The sequence below is a fragment of the Sus scrofa genome, chromosome 9 (assembly GCF_054392235.1).
Source record: "Sus scrofa isolate SSC_HxYL_T2T_F1_AM1 chromosome 9, Sscrofa_HxYL_maternal_Yorkshire_Landrace_v2.0, whole genome shotgun sequence".
Lineage (NCBI taxonomy): Eukaryota > Metazoa > Chordata > Mammalia > Artiodactyla > Suidae > Sus > Sus scrofa.
In genome coordinates this window covers 21,846,834-21,866,129 of record NC_139391.1, presented here as the reverse complement: position 1 = coordinate 21,866,129, position 19,296 = coordinate 21,846,834, and the positions used below count along the sequence as shown (strand labels likewise).

Below are 19,296 nucleotides of genomic sequence, written 5' to 3'. Positions count from 1 at the left end.
CATAGATATTATTAAAACATAAAAGTTTGCAATCAAATACATTTTATTTGCAAAAGGTAATAAGTAACCAGACACATCACTTACTATTTCTTGTCCTCCTATTTACTCTTTTCCTTTGGGGTTATTGTCATTGATTGCCTCTCCATGGTGGAAACACTACTGATGTGCACATTTCTTCCCAACTCCCTGTTCGGTGATGTCATATCGGTAGCTTGAAATCAGCTACAGCGGGAGTATTTATACCACAGAAGTCAGCAAATGCCAGATGATGGCTTGATTTAGCATTTATTTCACCTGTTGTAGACGAAGACAGGGGCTTAGCACGGTGAACAAAGTTGTCCAGACTCAATCAGCTAGCAGAAGATAGACGGCAGTGTAGTTTAAACCCACAGCCTGGACTCTGAACAGCAACACCAAAACTGAAGTGACAACAAGGCTCTGAGGAGGCAGAGTTTGAGGCCTTGCTCCTCACAGCGCATTCAAAGGGCCGGAAGCCACAGCCCTGGGGAACGTGACAGAATGTTGACATGCGAGCCTCAGCCCAAATTTACCAAAAATTCGTCTTTTAAAAATTCGTTTATAAGATACTCTGGAAATTCCCAAGTACCTTAAACTACAAAACCACTGTTTTAGGGGGCAGATGTACAAGCTGGTGACTAGGCTACAGACAGTTATTAAAGTTAAAGAAGGAGAAAAATACTATCAGGGGTTTTACAACATTGAATTGGCTGCTTCCTCTAGCATGTGGCCTATTAAAATTACCTACAGAGCTTTCTTTTTTTGTTGTTGTTGTTTTTGTTTGTTTTTTTGTCTTTTTGCTATTTCTTGGGCTGCTCCCGCGGCATATGGAGGTTCCCAGGCTAGGGATCGAATCGGAGCTGTAGCCGCCAGCCTACGCCAGAGCCACAGCAATGCGGGATCCGAGCCGCGTCTGCAACCTACACCACAGCTCACGGCAATGCCGGATCGTTAACCCACTGAGCAAGGGCAGGGACCGAACCCGCAACCTCATGGTTCCTAGTCGGATTCGTTAACCACTGCGCCACGACGGGAACTCCCCCCTACAGAGCTTTCTATAATCTTAGTGCCTTTGCCATTTAAAAAGAATTCCTATATATGTCCAGGGTGGAGAACGTGTCAGAAGCACCGTGTCAGTGACACCATCCTTAGATGTGCACAGTCCCCTTAGTTATCAAAACAGTGAAACAGGAGTTCCTGTCGTGGCACAGCGGAAACGAAATCCGACTAGGAACCATGAGGTGTCGGGTTCGATCCCTGGCCTTGCTCAGTGGGTTAAGGAAGCCGTGAGCTGTGGTGTGGGTCGCAGACACGGCTCGGATCCCACGTTGCTGTGGCTCTGGCGTAGGCCGGTGGCTGCAGCTCCAATTAGACCCCTAGCCTGGGAACCTCCATGTGCCACGGGTGCAGCCCTCGAAAAGACAAAAAAACAAAAAACAAAAAACACACACACACACACAAAAAAACAGTGAAACAAATGTCTGTGGATCTGACCTTGGATTTTAGAGGTCTCCCCACATCCTCTCTAGTGGTTCCCAGGCCTTGCTCTCTACACAAACAGCTTTGCCTTCCCACCCCAAAGAGACCCTCTGACTCCTAGGATTTCTCTCTCATCACATGCCCCTCACCTAATACATCCTCTTCTCACCACTAAGCCACATCCTTTCCTTCTTCCAGCGCACATTTGTTTTCAGTCTTAAAATGACTTCTTAATATAAATCTTGTTTGCTTTTTTCCAGCTTGCATGACATCATCTCCCTTGCCTGGATCGAATTTTACCACAGATCCTTGGAAACAAACTGTACCAAATAAGCAAAAGGATTTAAGGGAGGCTACAGTGTTGTTTGCTCACATCGAGCATTCTCCTTTTTCTAAAAAGCAGCCGAAGAGAGCTAGTTTCCTTTTGTCTGGGACCTCCGTTGTGCAGTAACAATCCAAGGCCCACAATGGAGGGCCAAGCTCCCTCCCACACGTACTGCTTTTTTCTTCAGTAACAGAGGCTGCTCTGGTCTACCGCAAAGCAACAATAGTCGACTCCTGCTGGCCAGCTTTCACAACAGGGCTCAGAAGAAGCCAGGAACAGGGCAAATTGATGCTTCCAGTTTTCTCCCAACAATCCCTCCCAGGGCTCAGGTTTACACATGGACCCCTGTGATCAACTTTGATCTCTTTAAAGAGGTCCCTTGTTTCCATTTGAGTGATACAGAGCCTCTGGGAGAACAGCAGTAAGAAAGCCTATGATCTTCCCCCTCACATGATCAACGAGCTGACTGCATCTTCTGGTTTAGCAACTTCCTCTTTATTCTCACCAGCTGCCCAACAAGTTGCCAGTAACCCTGATTGAGGATGTAACTGTTTCTTTGGATTTTGTTCCATTCCTAACCATAATTCAAGCTAGTAATTAGGTAGTGGGTTATGGAGACTGAAAAAATGGTTCAGCTGAGGGTAACAGAAAATGTTTACAGGTTATTCTTTCATCCTAAGAACGCTTTAAGGCATGAAAACCCATGTCACTTCCTCTTTTTTTACTGAGAGAAAGAGGTTTTTGTTTTGCTTTGTTTGGGGTGTGGGTAAGTGATGATGGTGGTGCCTCACAGATATTCTAGGAAAATACATGGAAGTGGATTATGTTTCAAAAAAGCAAACTGAAGTAGTCTCTAAGAGGCAAGTCCAGCAAAATTCCTTTCGACATTTGAAAAGTTTTAGTTTGATTTGGGCCCTCACATGAACTTTGTTATTTAAATTTTCCTATATTTTAGATTAGAAATGCTAGGAACATAGATCCTCAGTATCGTTTATTTATTTATGCATACAAACATGTAACCATTGATTCATTTACCCAATAGATATTTACTGAATGTTTGATATAAACAATAGGTTCAGAGTAAACAGAAATAAGAAGACATGATCCCTGCCTTTAAATATCTCATAACCTAAAGGGGTATAAAAGTTTAAGTAAAGATATAAATTCTCTAAAGTTTTACAAATGCTAAAATGGAAATTTCTAGAGCATACAGTGGGATCCCAGTAATAGGCAAACATTGTCAACTCTATAATGGTGGCAATGCTGGGTGGGAAAAAAATTTTTTTTTCTTTTTCTATTGACTGCCAAACATGTAGCACATGGAAGTTCCCAGGCTAGGGGTCCAATTGGAGCTGCAGTCGCAGTCTTCACCACAGCCACAGCAACTCGGGATCCAATCCAGCCCACATCTGTGATCTATGCCACAGCTTGTGGCAAATACTTAACCCAATGAGCAAGGCTAGGATCGAACCCCCATCCTCACAGATCCTCCGTCGGGTTCTTAACCTGCTGAGTCACAATGGGAACCCTGGACAATTTCTTAGTAAAGCAAAAGAAGAAAGAAGAGAAAGGAATTTCTGGAAAAAAAACTTTCAGACCACTTGTCTGCAATCAAAACTGAGGTGGGAGTTCCCGTTATGGCTCAGTGGGTTAAGAACCCAACAAGGTATCCATGAGGATCTGGGTTCAATCCCTGGACTTGCTCAGTGGGTTAGGATCTGGCATTGCTGTGAGCTGTGGTGTAGGCTGGCAGCTGCAGCGCTGATTCAATCCCCAGCCTGGGAACTTCCATATACTACAGGTGTGGCCCTAAAAAGAAAAAAAACAAAAAACAAAACCAAAAAACTGAGGTGCTCAGATTCAGCGTACCCATTTTTTTCTGCAGATGACATCACATCCCCTACCAGGATCAAATTGTACCACAGATCCCTGGAAACAAATTGTACAAAATAAACAAAAGAATTAAAGGGAGGCATATAGTTCTGCTTGTTCACATCAAGTATTCTCCTTAGAAAAAAAGAAGAAGCCAGTCTAGTGCTGTCATTTACATGATACCCATATGTCAACTGGAGTAACCCTACTCCTTGAGCTAAGACTTCCCAGAACTCCCTGCCACAATCAAAGCCATTTCTAAGAGTTCTGTGAATCCCTGGAGGACCCAGGTTTCCATGTCACTTCTACCTCTGAGCCCCTGCTCCTCTAGATTAGTTCTGTTTAAGAATTATTGCATCTTCCTTGCTCAATGCTTCCAATTTATACCGCTTTGACTTAGGTACAGAATTTCAGATCTTTTCCTGGGTCTTAAAAAACACCACCAACAACATCATGTAGGTATAGTGCTCATACTTGTAACAACGCTGCAGGGAAAGAACCCAAATCCCTGTGTGAACCCATGACCCATTTGAACCGGTCCACCTTTGTTCTTGGGCCACCAAGACACAGTGGTGTCCCTTGCTCTTTCTTCATCTTGGTGGCCTGTCCATCTCCCTTTTCCCACTCCTTTTCTCCTTCCAGGTGGGCCCCTGGCTCACTTCTAGGAACTCCAAATTCCTTTTATACTGTGCAGAGTAATATGGCAGTCACCAGCTCCAATCCCAAAATTCAGCTGTAGCACACTATGGCTTATTCAAAATCCTAAAGGGTATGAGTAACCCGGGGATGGTGCCTGTGTTCTAAGGAGAAATTATACCTCTAATACAATCTGTTTTTCTTAGAAAGTACTTATGTTTTTATAAGCAATCTCCTCCTACATTACACCCAGAACTCTTCACATTTGAGGATGACATTACTATTCATCAAAGCCTGCTTTGCTTTTGTTCTGTTTTTCTTAAGAGCTGTTTTGCAAGAAATAAGTTCCATTACTGTACAGCTATGCCTCACTATAAACTCTGAATGTAGATCATGATTTTGTTGAATCTGGATGTCTTAACTCTCTAGACACCCAAAACACCAAGGAACAAATATTATCCACCAATCATGACATTAAAATTATGCTACTGTTTCTGGATTCATTTACTTGTTTTATAAACCTTAATTTAATCTTGTATCATACATTACATTAATCTTTGTTCTGCTCTAGAAGAGTTCAGAGTCTGACCAAATAAAAATTCCAAAATGCTTTAATGAAAGGCAGCATATTTGCAATCAGTGCAAAGCCTCTCAAGGGGGAGACTTTAAGGAGACAATCTTCTTTTGCAGCCTATTGCCCAGATCATCAGTTAGAACATCAGCTGTGCCTAGTACGTCATGCTTTATCTCCTGAAATATAATGGTGGAATACCCTTTGAAAAGAAAAAAAACTGTTGGCAGTTGTGCCTAGTACGTCATGCTTTATCTCCTGCAATATAATGGTGGAACACCCTTTGAAAAGAAAAAAAGCTGTTGTAGAAATGTAAGGTTTCAGATTCTTCCTCTACTCGCAATTGTCACTTCGAAAATCTTCTCCCATGCTTTCATAGAGTCTAGAGCATTATACCTATCTTACTATATTACAACTGGGCTATGATTTGTCTGTCTCCTCTCCTAGATGTGAACCCCTGCAAGGCAGGGTTATGGTTTACCAAAACTCGGTGCCTAGCATAGGAAACAACCTGGCAGTGTACTCACAGGAGCTTTATAGAAGAAAAGGAAAGGAAGGAGGGGGCAGAAGAGAAAGAAAAGAAGGTATTATGTATGACTGAGACTATTCTACCCACCTGCTTCAATGTGGCATCTGGGAGAATCCTCCTTCAGAAGTGTGATCAATCTTACAGCTTCTATATGGCTCAGCACAAGGATCTCAGCTGTCAGCTACACCAAGTCTAGGTCAAGACCTACACCAGTCGAGGCACTGGGATTAGATGTTTTTGTAAGATGAGCAAATAATATAAACGTCTTGTAGGATATTTTATGTCAAACTCTACTATCTCATACTCCAAGAATATCATTGCTGCTGAAGACCACAAGGGGATTCCAACAATAAATTTTGTTTTCTTTTATTAAAATGCTTTCAATTTGTCATATCTTAGTGTTATCAGATGAATTGTGTCCCCACTCCTCAAATGATACGTTGAAACTGTTGCCCTCAGTACCTCAAAATGTGACTGTATTTGGAGATAGGTTTAAAAAGCTGATTAAGATAAAAAAGAAGCTGCAGGATGGGTCATAATCCAATCTGACTGGTGTCCTTATAAGAAAAGAAAATTTGGACACACAAAGAGACACTAGCTGTGCACAGGCACAGAGGAAAGAACATGAGAGGACACACACAAAACTCACCATCTGCACACCAAGGGGAGAGGCTTCAGAAGAGACCAACCCTGCCAGCAGCATGAGGACTTTCAGCCTCCAGAACAATGGGAGAATAAATTTCTTTTTAAATCACCCAGCCTGTGGTATTTTGTTATGGCAGCCCTAGCAAACTAACACACTTAGAACTAGCACGGATTTCCAGCAAAAATCATTAAGACTCATCTTAGTTCTTCCACTAAGCAGCAAATATTCACTTTTTAAAATTTAACGGAAGATTAAATGAATAAGTGAATGGAATAAAGTACAAAGCACACAGATCTTAGAAAAATACTACAAGTTAAAATTTATCTGGATTTATCTCAGATAAATCTTTTATCTTTGGAAAATCTGAGTGTTCTCATTTCTGAAATAAGACTGTTGGAAAGATAACTTATTTTATCCCTTAACTTTAAGAGTCTATAATTTAGTCTTAAGTACATTATTGATAATGGTGGTTCTGATGGTGGCAATGAAAAGTAAAAGGATTCAAGGCAGGATTTCACCAACACTGAGGATACAAAGATTTTATAATCCACATATGGCATGCATTTGCAATGACTGGAAGACTATTGTTAGAAACCATTTCCATCTGACAAGATAAAGATTTAAGGATCTATAATGTGATCTGCTAGATTATGCTTCAGTAACAACCAACCTCTCAATCGCAATGACTTATTTCTCTTTTCATTGTACATTTCTACTGTGGGTCAGCACTGCTCATACTAGTCCCTCAGGAACTTACACTGATAAGGGTTTAATCTTCAACCATTACTTTGGCAGGGAAACGGATGGGGCAAAGTAAGCATGGCTCTTAAAATTTCTACTCAGATGTAGTCATATACCACTTTCATTCAGATATTGTTGGGAAAAGTACATCACTTGAGTATGCCTAATATTAAATTAGGTGGGGAGAGTTCCCTGGTGGCCTAGAGTTTAAGGATCCTACATTGTCACTCCTGTGGCTCAGGTCACTGCTGTGGCACAGGTTTGATCCCTGGCCAGAGAACTTCTGCATAACAACCAAAATGCTTAAAGATACTCCACAAATCTGATTGTATTCATGAGTGAACATGATTTGGAAATTTCAACCTATGATCTCTAGGAAACTCTACTTTAAGCTTGAGACTTCATTTTACCACAAGAAAAAGAAAAAGGAGGTGGGAGGGAAGAGAAAGAAGAGGAAGAGGAAAAAGAAGACCTAGCCCATATACTAGGAGCAAGCTTCTGAACTAATTATTTCAAGAGGTGGGATAGATTGAAAAATGGCTTCAGAAAAAATCTAAATTAGTATATGGAATTGGCTCCATGCTAACCAGTAATGAAAAAAATGTATGATATCCCAATGTCCCTAGTCATTGAGTCACTCAGTTTTGCTTTGTTTTGTTCTAAACAGATGAACTGGGCATTCAAATATTAATATCCAATGTACTAATAATTCAGTGGCAACACAGAAACAAATACAATACATCTTGAAATTTGATTTTTCTGTCAGCTCATGTTTTATTTATTCATTCAGTGAAGGAAGACAGTCAATTTTATAGCATAAAGTACAGTGGTGCCAAAAAATCCAGGAGAGCAACTCAAAATTGTTTAGCATATAAATTGTTATGAATACATATCAGATGGAGTCTCCTCACTGGGCACTTTACATACAGTATAATGTTTACTCTTCTCCTCAATGTAGAGATGTAATATGCTTCACCCTGATCCGTTCCTAGAGGCTTGCAGGGCAAGACTGATGGGCATTTGGCATGAAACCATTCTCTCTTTTGGGGAAAAATTTGGGTTTGATCAACTGTCATTAGTAGGAGTAACCTAGAGTACAGTATCCAAAAACACTTGCCCCCAAAATTAAATAACAAAGAAAGAGAATAAAAGCATGAAATTATCTTGTCTTACCAAATTATGGTTTAAATCATGTCCATCTACTATGACTTGGGCAGATCCAGTCACCAGTCCCTAACCCAAAAAGAGTGCCCTTCCAATACTCCTTGAAAAAAGAAAAAATAAAGTCTCACTAGGGGACAGCCAAGAAACAGATACAGGAGATATATGGAAAGATTCTTTGATGAGATATACCTCTTAAAACCCCAAATTTTACATTATTTTGTAAAAGAACAAATTAGTTAATTAGTCTGGCAAAGGAAAGAGAGTCTCTTCTGACCATTGATCAAGAATCTCTGAAAAATACTATTGGTTCCATTTTACAGATGAAGAAACTGAGGCTCAAAAAGGTCAAACATCAGTTCAAAATCCAACACTGGCCTTCTCTATTCATGTCCTTCACTTTCCGAGCCCTTGCCTCCCTTTTTACTTCTTCCTGTCTACCTCAAATGCCTGCCTTTTTCTTCTTGCTACTAGAATTTCAAAATCTGGGACCAGGGAAGACCCTGGTGGTCTGCATTCTCAAGAAACAATAACACACATCACTTTGGCTTTTTCCTAGACACATTTTTTTGCTTCCTAAGAGATTAAGACTTTTTAATCCTTGTACCAGGATGTGCTTTCTGTTTGCTTTCTGCTTTCAAGTTTGCGATATTGATTGATTTTGATGAAAGAAGGAATACTTCATTATGAACTTCAGGGACAGAGAAATATCAATGGAGTCTTTTCCAGTGTCCCTGAAATCATATCACCACAGCATCAGGCTACAGAAAGGGATGGCCTTGCTCTGATTCTTCTAATCTAGGCACCAGAAATCTGCTAGACAAAAATAGTCATCCTTGAGTAGGTCCCATGAATCAAGAAATTTAAAAAAATAAAAAAGATTTCAAAAAGTATAGGGCATGGGGGAGCTGATTTCAGACACCTAATCCAACCATGGTGTTTTTAAAAAAGGGAAAACCCATGGGTATTTGTGTTCTCATTTGCTCTGAGATAAGTCATCCATTCTTTCATTTTTCTGTCATTCACTCAGCCTGCCATTCTCCTCCAATTAAAACCTCTGGTTACTCCTACAGATGTTTCCAGATTGTCTAGGGCACCCTTCCAGCTTCCTGAATCCCTGTCTTGGAAAAGAGTCTGATCTCTTTCAGTTGGTCCTCAGGAGTACTTCAACACAGGAGTAGCATAAGGATAATTTGAACTGATCAGGAGTATATCTAAGCTAAAGACAATGGTCTGCAAGGGAAATAACTATGTACCAAAATTTGTGTTCTAATCCAGTCAAAGAAAGATAGGGAAATGAAAAAAGGGCTATTTGCCAGAAAGTTCTGATCCTGTCCTGATTTTCCCATTGCTATTTGGCAAACCAGCAAGCACTGTCATTTAGTTTCCTCGTTGATACTTGTCTCCTATTTTTCCCCAGTGTTGCAACTTGCTTACCTAAGCCTTGTCAACCCACTTAAGCAAGCATAAATGGGAATTTCCACGGAACATATTTCTAGAGAACCTCGGCTGTTGGTCATTGAATTGGAAGCAACCGTGTTATCTAGTGGACACAAAATGCTAATTAACCCCTTTGCTACCATCACTCTTGCACTCCAATATTATAATGTTCAACCAGAGACACTAAATGTAGAATATGCCTCTTTTCTGAGAGCTCTAAGTACATCTAAAGAGCTAAGTCTGAGAGATAAAAAGCAGAAACTGAGATGTGACCTGGAAACAGGATTTTTCTGGGGCTCTTCATTAGACAGCTACCTGGGCTCTGGATACCTTAAGTTGATCCACAGCTCAACAAACTCCTCTAGGAACCTATTATGAGCCATTGAAATAGTAACATGGATATAAGGAGAAAAAGTCCCAGTCCCTGACTAATGCTTTTCACAATCTGATGGAGAAGGTAAGTAAAACAATATGCACTAGATGACTCTAGGAGGCAGACACTGCCAACTGGTATTAAAAACTATCCTTAAAGAGAAGCTCTAAGCTCTTTATTCCATGATGTTGATGACGTTGTGTTTCTTAATGTCAACATGGTCAGTTTGTGCATCTATGTGCATTTTTCTATATGAATTATTTCTATACTCTGTATGTACTATTTTAATTTTAAAATGTTAAAAAAAACCCTCCCTTTGCCTAATTACATATACCTGTTTTTATTTATACTTTTTTTTTTTGGCTGTGCCCATGGCATACAGAAGTTCCCAGCCCAATGCCACAGCAGTAAACAGACAGCATTGATAGTGGATCCTTAACCCACTGAGCCACAAGAGAACTCCTAGTTACATATATTTAGCTCTAAATCCCCAGCATTGTTTCTTTTTTTTTTTTTTGTCTTTTTGCTATTTCTTGGGCCGCTGCCGCGGCATATGGAGGTTCCCAGGCTAGGGATCGAATCAGAGCTGTAGTCTCCGGCCTATGCCAGAGCCACAGCAACGTGGGATCTGAGCCGCGTCTGCAACCTAGACCACAGCTCACGGCAACGCCGGATCCTTAACCCACTGAGCAAGGGCAGGGACTGAACCCGCAACCTCATGGTTCCTAGTCGGATTTGTTAACCACTGCGCCACGACGGGAATACCCCCAGCATTGTTTCTAATAAACATCCTAATAAAATTTAACATTTGACCAACTTAAATAGCTTTGTCCAAAAAGGGAGAATAAAAACAAGCAAGGAACAATGACAACAAAAATGGTTTCCTTAGTTAAATACTACCAGGCACTGGGCCAGGCATTGGAGATCAAAAGTCACAATGCAAGGGAGAAGTCTTTAAGCTATTAGAGGTTGGTTTCTTGCTTCCTTCCTACCTTTCTTTCTTTCTTTCTTTCACTTTTTAGGGCTGCACATATGGCATATGTAAATTCCCAGGCTAGGGGTTGAATCAGACCTGCAGCTACTGGCCTCTGCTACAACCACAGCAACATGGGATCTAAGCTAAATCTGCAACATACACCACAGCTCACAGCAACAGAGGATCCTTAACCCACTGAGGGAGGCCAGGGATCAAACCCACATCCTTGTGGGTACTAGTCGGGTTTGTAACCTGCTGAGCCACAATGGGAACTCCTAGAGATTTCAAACTGAGACTTAGACTGTGCTGTTTTCAGGCATACAATGCAAACGGGGCAGATGGACAGAGAAAGAAAAATTTGAACATTTGGGGGTGGGGTATCTCTTTCTGGCTAAATGCTAACCAAACCACTAGCTGGTGTGATGTGTCCACTGCTTCACACATTTATGCCCACTTGCAGGCCCCCAGCCATTTCTAGGCTCTTTTATTCTCTGGATTGCCATCTGTAATTTGAATTTTCATGTCAGCATCAAGCTTTATGAGGAATCACTGAGCAACTGCTAAGATCTACAAGCAGCTATTGCACAGTTAACACAAATCTATAGACCAGGCTAGGTAGTGACACACCAATAAAACTAAAAATCAACCACCCTCTTTATAGGTGGTGTGGAAAGTCCAGTGAATCCCGCATTAAACCTCTGAGTAGCCACAATCACACGGTCAGCACTAAGCATCCTCAGAAAACAAAGGATTAAATGTAAAAATCATAACCAATTTTACTGTTTGTTTTTTTTAAGTGGCAGCCTTATCTGTATTTTAGGAAATTATAAAATGTGTTCTCTTGCCCTTGTCCTTTTCATGTCACCTCCATTCCTCCCTCCCCGCCTCCCTCAGCCATTGCTTCTGCTCCAATTGCCTTTTTGCTGTTTGTAAAGCTACGGCCACCCAAACCTATAAGGTGGTAGACGGCAGTGATTTTTATCTCACCCAGCTTGCTGCCTAAAATGCTGTTCAAATAGTAGGCAGCCACTCAATAACTGTGGATTAAATAATGAAGAAATTATAAAAAGGAATCAAATTATATGAGACTAAATATAAATATGAGACTTAAAACATAAGAATCCATTTAATCTGTTAGAAAAGTCTAGTCCTCCATAAAATGTTAGAATTGGAAAAGATCTTATACATCATTTGGTCCAATATCCTTATTTAGAAAATGAGGGTCATTTGCACAGAAAAGTCACATAGCCAGCCAGGGCAAAGCCAGGCACAGACCTCCCTCTGGGAGCCATGAAAATTTCTCCACCTCCTAAGTAGTCTTTTCTGATTAACTTCCCATTCTCAACACTTAGAGCTTTGGTATTGCCTTAGCCAGCCACTCAAAACCTTCTCATGATTTTCTGTCTGATAGGTTTTTTGTCAGTTACTGTGGTTTGTTTTTTTTTAATGAGTCAGACTCTTCTCACTAACTAACCGTACTGACCTTTTCTCAACCTTCCACTACTTCTCTTTTGTTTGAAATATTGTCTAAGTTGCCTAACTTTTCTCCTCTTTTTCAAGTTTAAAGGGGGAAAAACATGCCTAGGAGAAGGTGGTTTGGAAATTCTGTCCTCAAATATGATGTGACTTAAGGAGGGGAGGGGGGCAGTGAGGGTGTAGCCCAGACTGGTGAGGAAATCCAGAGCCAAAAAAATTCCAAGCCAGGAAGGAAAGGACATGACTGAGAGAGATCCAGTGAAGAGGTCCCTAGAGAACCTTTTTTGCAAAGGAATAAAATAAAAAGATGAAAAATCTCGCTGGGGGTATCTTTCCAAAGAAGTAAACAAGGTGAAAGTGAAACAAAGTCCATAGTTGGTAAATTCTTTCAAATATTCATTTATTCAACTGACATCTAGAAAGCCCTTCATTTGTACCCAATCTCATACTAGATGACTGGGCTACAGTGAAAAGAAACAAACCTCTCCTCGAGGAGCCCAGATTTAAGAGACAAAGGAATGTTAAAGGAAAGTTCTCAGATGCATTGATTTTTTTGAGCAAAGGTCTAAGTTTATTTCAAACTTGCCACAAGGGTACTAACTTCAAAGAAAGCCTGGTCAAATCTTGCTTCCACAAACAGAATCTTTATAAAAACAAAACAAACAAAGCAAAACCACTGTCTTGATAAGACAGTTGGCCTAGGTGCAGAGAGGAACATCTGTTAAAGTTTATTGATCCAGCTCCAAGATTGTTACAAGTTTAAATTTGCAAAACTATGATGTATAGATCCATTTTGCAGGCTAAATTCTAATTTCACTGACCTGGAAGTTAATCAGATACACAACCAACTAGTAAAGAAAGATTGCTCAAGTATCTTATCTAAAAATAATTATATTTTTTTCTCAGATCTGTGACACTTCATGTCCTTTTTTATTCCTAAAATTAATCCTCAGAAAAAGGTGAGACAACATAAACTGAACGTTCTAATGTATACTATCTATCATGAATAAAGACAGCGACACAAATTTTTTGTGACTAATAAGAATTATTAGTAAAAATAAAAATAATAGTAGTAAATATTCAATGTCATCGCATTGAACTATGAAGAGACATGATCAGACCCTACTGAGAAAACTTCAGTGGTTTTCTATCCTTTACCACACTCTAAATGGAATATTCTGTCAACTAACAAATTCTCTCCATTTTGATTTCCATTCATTAAGTATTCTTATCATTATTTGACTAGGTGTAAAAAGCGCTTTGTGGTCAGAGAAACCTGGTTTGAATTATCTGCCCCACCAATTAACCAGCTTTGCAGGCTGGAAAAATTATTTAAACTTTCTGAACATCAGTTTCCTCATTGCTAAAATAGAAATCTTTTCTCAATTAGAAAATAGAATTCTCAAATAGAATTGTTACAGTTACATATGATAACACATGTGAGGTCCTGCTGTGGCACAGTGGGTTAGGAATCTGACTGCAGAGGCTCAGGTCACCAGGAGGTGCAGCTTCAATCCCTGGCCCAGCCCAGTGGGTTAAAAGATCCAGCACTGTCACAGAGGTTGCAGCTGAGGCTCAGGTGCAGCCATAAACTTTTTTTGTTTTAATTTTTAAAAAAGACTAACTTGGAAGATAATGCATGTGAAAGTATTTGGTACAAAGTAAGCATCTAATAAACTATAATTATTTTAATTAAATCACCATCACCATAATTTTTTCCCAGCTAGCATGGGTATACTCTGCCCATTGCATGGCAAAGAAATCAAAGCACTAGATTTGAGTCTTAGCTCCAAATCTTATTACCTATGAGATCAAAATAGATCATTTAAGGTTTCTCATTTGAATTCCTTATCTATAAAATTGGGGTAAAGTAAGAACTACATTACAGAGTTGTGGTGACAACTAATTGAAATAATACAAGGAAGTATCCACTGCCAATATGGGGTAGTTCTTTTTTTGTTTTTTTGTCTTTTTGCCCTTTCTAGGGCTGCTCCCGCGGCATATGGAGGTTCCCAGGCTAGGGGTCTAATGGGAGCTGTAGCCACCGGCCTATGCCAGAGCCACAGCAACGCCAGATCTGAGCCGCGTCTGTGACCTACACCACAGCTCACGGCAAAGCCGGATCCTTAACCCACTGAGCAAGGGCAGGGATCGAACCCCCAACTGGTTCCTAGTCAGATTTGTTAACCACTGAGCCACGATGGGAACTCCTGGAGTAGTTCTTCACTAAATGATATTGCTCTTACTCAGCATGTCCAGATTTTGTATTCTGGCCAATGGAGAGGCATTCCTGTGTTATAAGTGAATAAACTGTCATTTAATTTGTTTGTTCAATAGTTAAATATTTTTAGTGTGAGGTGGTCCTCTAGGCCCTCAAGGGCTACTCATCCCTGGAGAAAGTGATCAAATCACCTTTAAAAACATGTAAAATTGTGGATGAAATCAGATTAGCTCACCAATCCTTTTCCACCTAAGAAGTCCTGCCCCATGAAATCATTTGTTCTTTAGTAAAAATGACTGTAAGCATATTAAAAAGAAATGAAAATTAGAGTACTGAGTTCCATATCACATCTAAGTAGGGAAAAATGGTTGCAAATTTCCTGTGGGTAAAGTCCAATTTGAGGTCCATTAGTTGCTAGACATGAGAGTAGTTTCTCAGGAGCTTGCACCCTCTTGTCGTCCGTCACACCCGACCTCAGCTCTGGGCCACACAAACTGATGTCTGCTCTGTGCTTCTGCCGTGCTGAATTACCTGCACTTCCTTATGTCAACACCACTGTACCATCTAGTCCCGCCCTACCTTTCTTCTACAAGTGCATAAATCTGAAGACTCAGCTCAAGCATCATTTCCTCTGGACAGACTCTTCTCTCACATCATCAATACGCTTCTTCAGTATTTCTTTGGACTCTGTCTTAAAGTTCACTATAGACATCCCAGGGAGTATGTTTTTTATGCTCCATCTTCTCTAAAGCATGAAGTGTAGACACTGTATCTTAGTTCCCTTCTCCCCTGACTTTTCTTATTTTTTACCTCAGGCCTAGCCAATAGTAAATTCCCTCTCTCTCTTCCTCCCTCCCTCTCTTCTTTTTGGCCATGCACATGGCATGTGGAAGTTCCTGGATCAGGAATCAAACCCATGCCACAGCAGTGACCCAAGCCACTGCAGTGACAACACCAGATCTTTAGGCCACTACACCAAGAGAACTCTAGTTAAGTTCTCACTAATACTTAACTTGAGACTGAAGATCAAAAATTGAGATAAAAATAAGCAGTCATAACTTTAATTGGAGGGTAGATGGCAAGTGTTGCGATCTTCCGGTGTGTTATTCTTAGCAAGTTTTCTGTTGTTATTTGTTTTATTTTGGTTTTAGTGTAAAGTACATTTTTAATCTCTAAAAGGGGAGTAATAATTATTATTCAAGATGATTGCAAGATTTGGACATGATAACTCGTAGATGCACATAAGGTAGTACTTGGACCAAGGTGAGGGATAAGTAGGTATTGCTAACCTAACCCAATGATCAGTAGTCTTGGAGTTCCTATCTTGGCACAGTGGAAACAAATCCAACTAGGAGCCATGAGGTTGTGGGTTCAATCTCTGACCTCACTCAGTGGGTTAAGGATCTGGTATTGCCGTGAGCTGTGGTGTAGTTCACAGATATGGCTTGGATCCTGTGTTACTGTAGCTGTGGTAGAGGCCAGCAGCTGTAGCTCCAATTGGATCTCTACCCTGGAAACCTCCACATGCTGTGGGTGCAGCCCTAAAAAGCAAAAAAAAAAAAAAAAAAAAAAAATTATCAGTAGTTTTTCATAAAAAACAACTTAAGCACAATAATCAGTGACTGACATAGACCTTACTAAAGATTTCAAGGGAAAAACAGAGAAAAGTGTTTATGTTTCACTCCCCACCACAAGCCACAGAAAATCCTCAGTGGAAGGCCTCTTCTCGGCAATAACAGTACTGGGGATTTCCTCTTTGACCCTTGAGTAACTACCTAGGGGTAGAATAGTTGGCTTATATAACAGATGAATGCTAAACTTAAGAAAGAAAGAAAGAAAGAAAAACCACCAAACAGTTTTTATAAGGTTTTGTACCAGTCTACATTCCCACTGAGAGTATCTGAGGGGTCTAGTTTTTCCACATCTTCATCAACTTTTGGTATAGTTGGTATTTTAAAATTTTAGTCATTTTATATCATATCCATAATGCTCTTAACATCTCTAATACATAAAGAACTACTTAAACTAGTAAGAAAAGAACAATCAAAAAAACAGACATAATTCTTGCAAAAGTACTTAACTAAAGACAAGATGGTTAATTCATCTGCTGAGAGTAGGAAGAGCCTAAGGAGAAAGATGAATCTTTAAAATAGGCCAAGAAAGGAACGAGAATCACTCATGACTCAGACCACATGACTCAGAAGGATTCCGTGGTAACAGTGGGAGCCCAATTGAGGCATTATTCAATAGGGTTAAATAATTTCTTCAACACTGTTCAGTCTCTTGGGAACAGCAGCAGATAAACAGGGTCCAAATCAGAGATAATAATTATCACAACGAATTATTCAATGAGAAATAACAGGGTGTGAAAACTGCTAAAACCAACAACTCCCAAATTCGAATGATTTACCTCACAGAGTTTCTCACCTGACATTGAAGTGCAGGTCAGTGGATGGTCTCTATTCCACACAGTCACTCAGGGACCCAAGATCCTTTTATCCTGTCTCTTCTGTAAGTCTTTGAAGGTCTCTTCATTCATCTAGCGGATGTAGTAATAATGCTAGGATTAGACATGGGAGGCTTTGATGAGCTAGGTCTGGAAGTGCCACACATCCATTCAAACTTCACGGCCATAACTTTGTCACTGGTTTGATCTAATTGCCAGGAGAAAGGGATAAAGAAATTACATATCCTGCACATGAAGATAATAAACACAGTGATAGCCATGTTCAGTCTCTGACACACAAGGCAAAAGTCAGGTATCAGAATATTTTTCAGTATAAGATAAAATAGAGATATGGGAATTTTTCAAGCTCAGTTTACATAGTGACATGATGTATTAGACACCTTCATCTCCCACTTCTCTTCTGTAACACTAGTTCATGCCCCAGCTCCTTAACTTTTTTAGCACTTAGGCCAGTCTTCCTTTCTGCCTTATTCCTGGCATCATTCCCAGTTTGTACATGAGCATTCATATTCCTCCAACTCTGTGCCAAGAATTCACATTTGTGTTTGAGTTCACTCCCTCTACAGAGATCCATTCTAGCTGCCTGTGGTCTGGTTTACCTTTGTGCTCAGTAGTTGGTTTCCTCTGTTGTTTTCTTCACCGACTCAAAATCCTATTCATTCTTCAAGGCTCAGCATAGTTCAAAGAACATTTCTCTGGGGAGCTCTTGCATAAAAACCGAACACCTGGAGTCCCCATCATGGCTCAGTTGTTAACGAATCCGACTAGGAACCATGAGGTTGCCAGTTTGATCCCCAGTCTCACTCAGTGGGTTAAGGATCCGGCATTGCCATGAGCAGTGGTGTAGGTCACAGATGGGGCTCGGATCCCACCATGCTATGGCTGTGGCACAGGCCAGTGGCTACAGCTCCAATTCGACCCCTAGCCTGGGAACGTCCATATGCCGCAGGTGCGGCCTTAAAAAAGGACAAAAAAGACAAAACAAAAACAAAAAATGAATACCTAGTCTGTAGATATGCTTTTATTTTTTATTTTTATTTATTTATTTATTTATTTTGTCTTTTTGCCATTTCTTGGGCCGCTCCCACGGCATATGGAGGTTCCCAGGCTAGGGGTCTAATCAGAGCTATAGCCACCAGCCTACGCCAGAGCCACAGCAACGCGGGATCCCAGCCATGTCTACGACCTACACCACAGCTCACAGCAACGCCGGATCGTTAACCCACTGAGCAAGGGCAGGGATCGAACCCGCAACCTCATGGTTCCTAGTTGGATTCATTAACCAATGCTCCATGATGGGAACTCCTAGATATGCTTTTAGATTCTAAATCTTCCATTGATTTATTTTACTCTTGGATTGTAAACTTTGAGGATCTTTTTCATTCACTGGCAAAATGGAAAAAATTGTCTTACAGAATAATGGTAACTATTCAAAGTGCAAAGCATCTAGAGTATAATAGATACTCAGGAATTCTAAATGATAATTTTTATTCTGCTCAGAACTTCTTTGGCAATTTATTTTTATTTTTTTGTCTTTTTGCCTTTTCTAGGACCACTTCCAGTGGCATATGGAGGTTCCCAAGCCAGGGGTCCAATCTGAGCTGCAGCCGCCGGCCCACACCACAGCCACAGCAATGCGGGATGCGAGCCGCGTCTGTGACCTACACCACAGCTCATGGCAACGCAGGATCCTTAACCCAGTGCAAGGCCAGGGATCAAACCTGCAACCTCATGCTTCCTACTGGGATTCGCCAACAACTGAGCCACGAAGGGAACTCCTGGCAATTTTATTTTATCAATCATTTTATATATTACCACATTCCTCTTGTGTTGTTGGTGTCTATGTGCTTATCCTCTTTTTGTATTGGATTCTGGATCATGAGCAGATGTTTTTTCTTAAGTGTGTGTGTGTGTGTGTGTGTGTGTGTTCATAATCCTGAGCACATGTATTCATGGCACAGATCCAATAAATATGATCTCATCAGAAAAGTTCTGAGATTCTCATTTCTGCAGTAGATGGTGAAAAGATTTAAACTCATGTGTTAAGTATAAGAAATACACAGATACTCTTTTTTAACAAGAAGGAATCCTGAATAAGCAAGCACAAAATGTATCTCAGTAAATAGGGAAGACTATATAAACTGTATCATGTTATGCAAATACAAAGCATTATTATTACAAAGTAGAATAAAATTAAAGTTACAATTTTGTATGTTCTCCAGTTACCATTAAGAATCCAGTTCATAACTCCGTTTTTTATTGCTTTTCTTAAATTCTCTGTTGGGAGAAATTAAACTCATTGGCTATTTTCCACCAAAAAATTGCTTAATAGAGCCAAACACACTTCTGTAACTGCTCCTTTTTC

The 19,296-nt window shown here is 40.3% G+C and overlaps 1 protein-coding gene across 36 annotated transcripts in view; it reads right to left on the bottom strand.

Annotated features, from left to right (window-relative positions):
• LOC102160855 (uncharacterized) overlaps nucleotides 1-19,296 on the bottom strand; it is a 393,443-nt gene that overhangs the window by 302,628 nt on the left and 71,519 nt on the right. For 8 of the 36 annotated variants that reach the window (XR_014814905.1, XR_014814880.1, XR_014814917.1 and 5 more), the window contains one exon: nucleotides 16,892-17,003. The gene's annotated coding sequence lies outside the window, so the exon portion shown is untranslated. Of the gene's footprint in view, nucleotides 1-84; nucleotides 295-5,517; nucleotides 5,652-12,791; nucleotides 16,006-16,891; nucleotides 17,119-19,296 lie in introns of those variants that run through there. The other 28 variants (XR_014814890.1, XR_014814906.1, XR_014814885.1 and 25 more) reach the window with 12 other exon arrangements.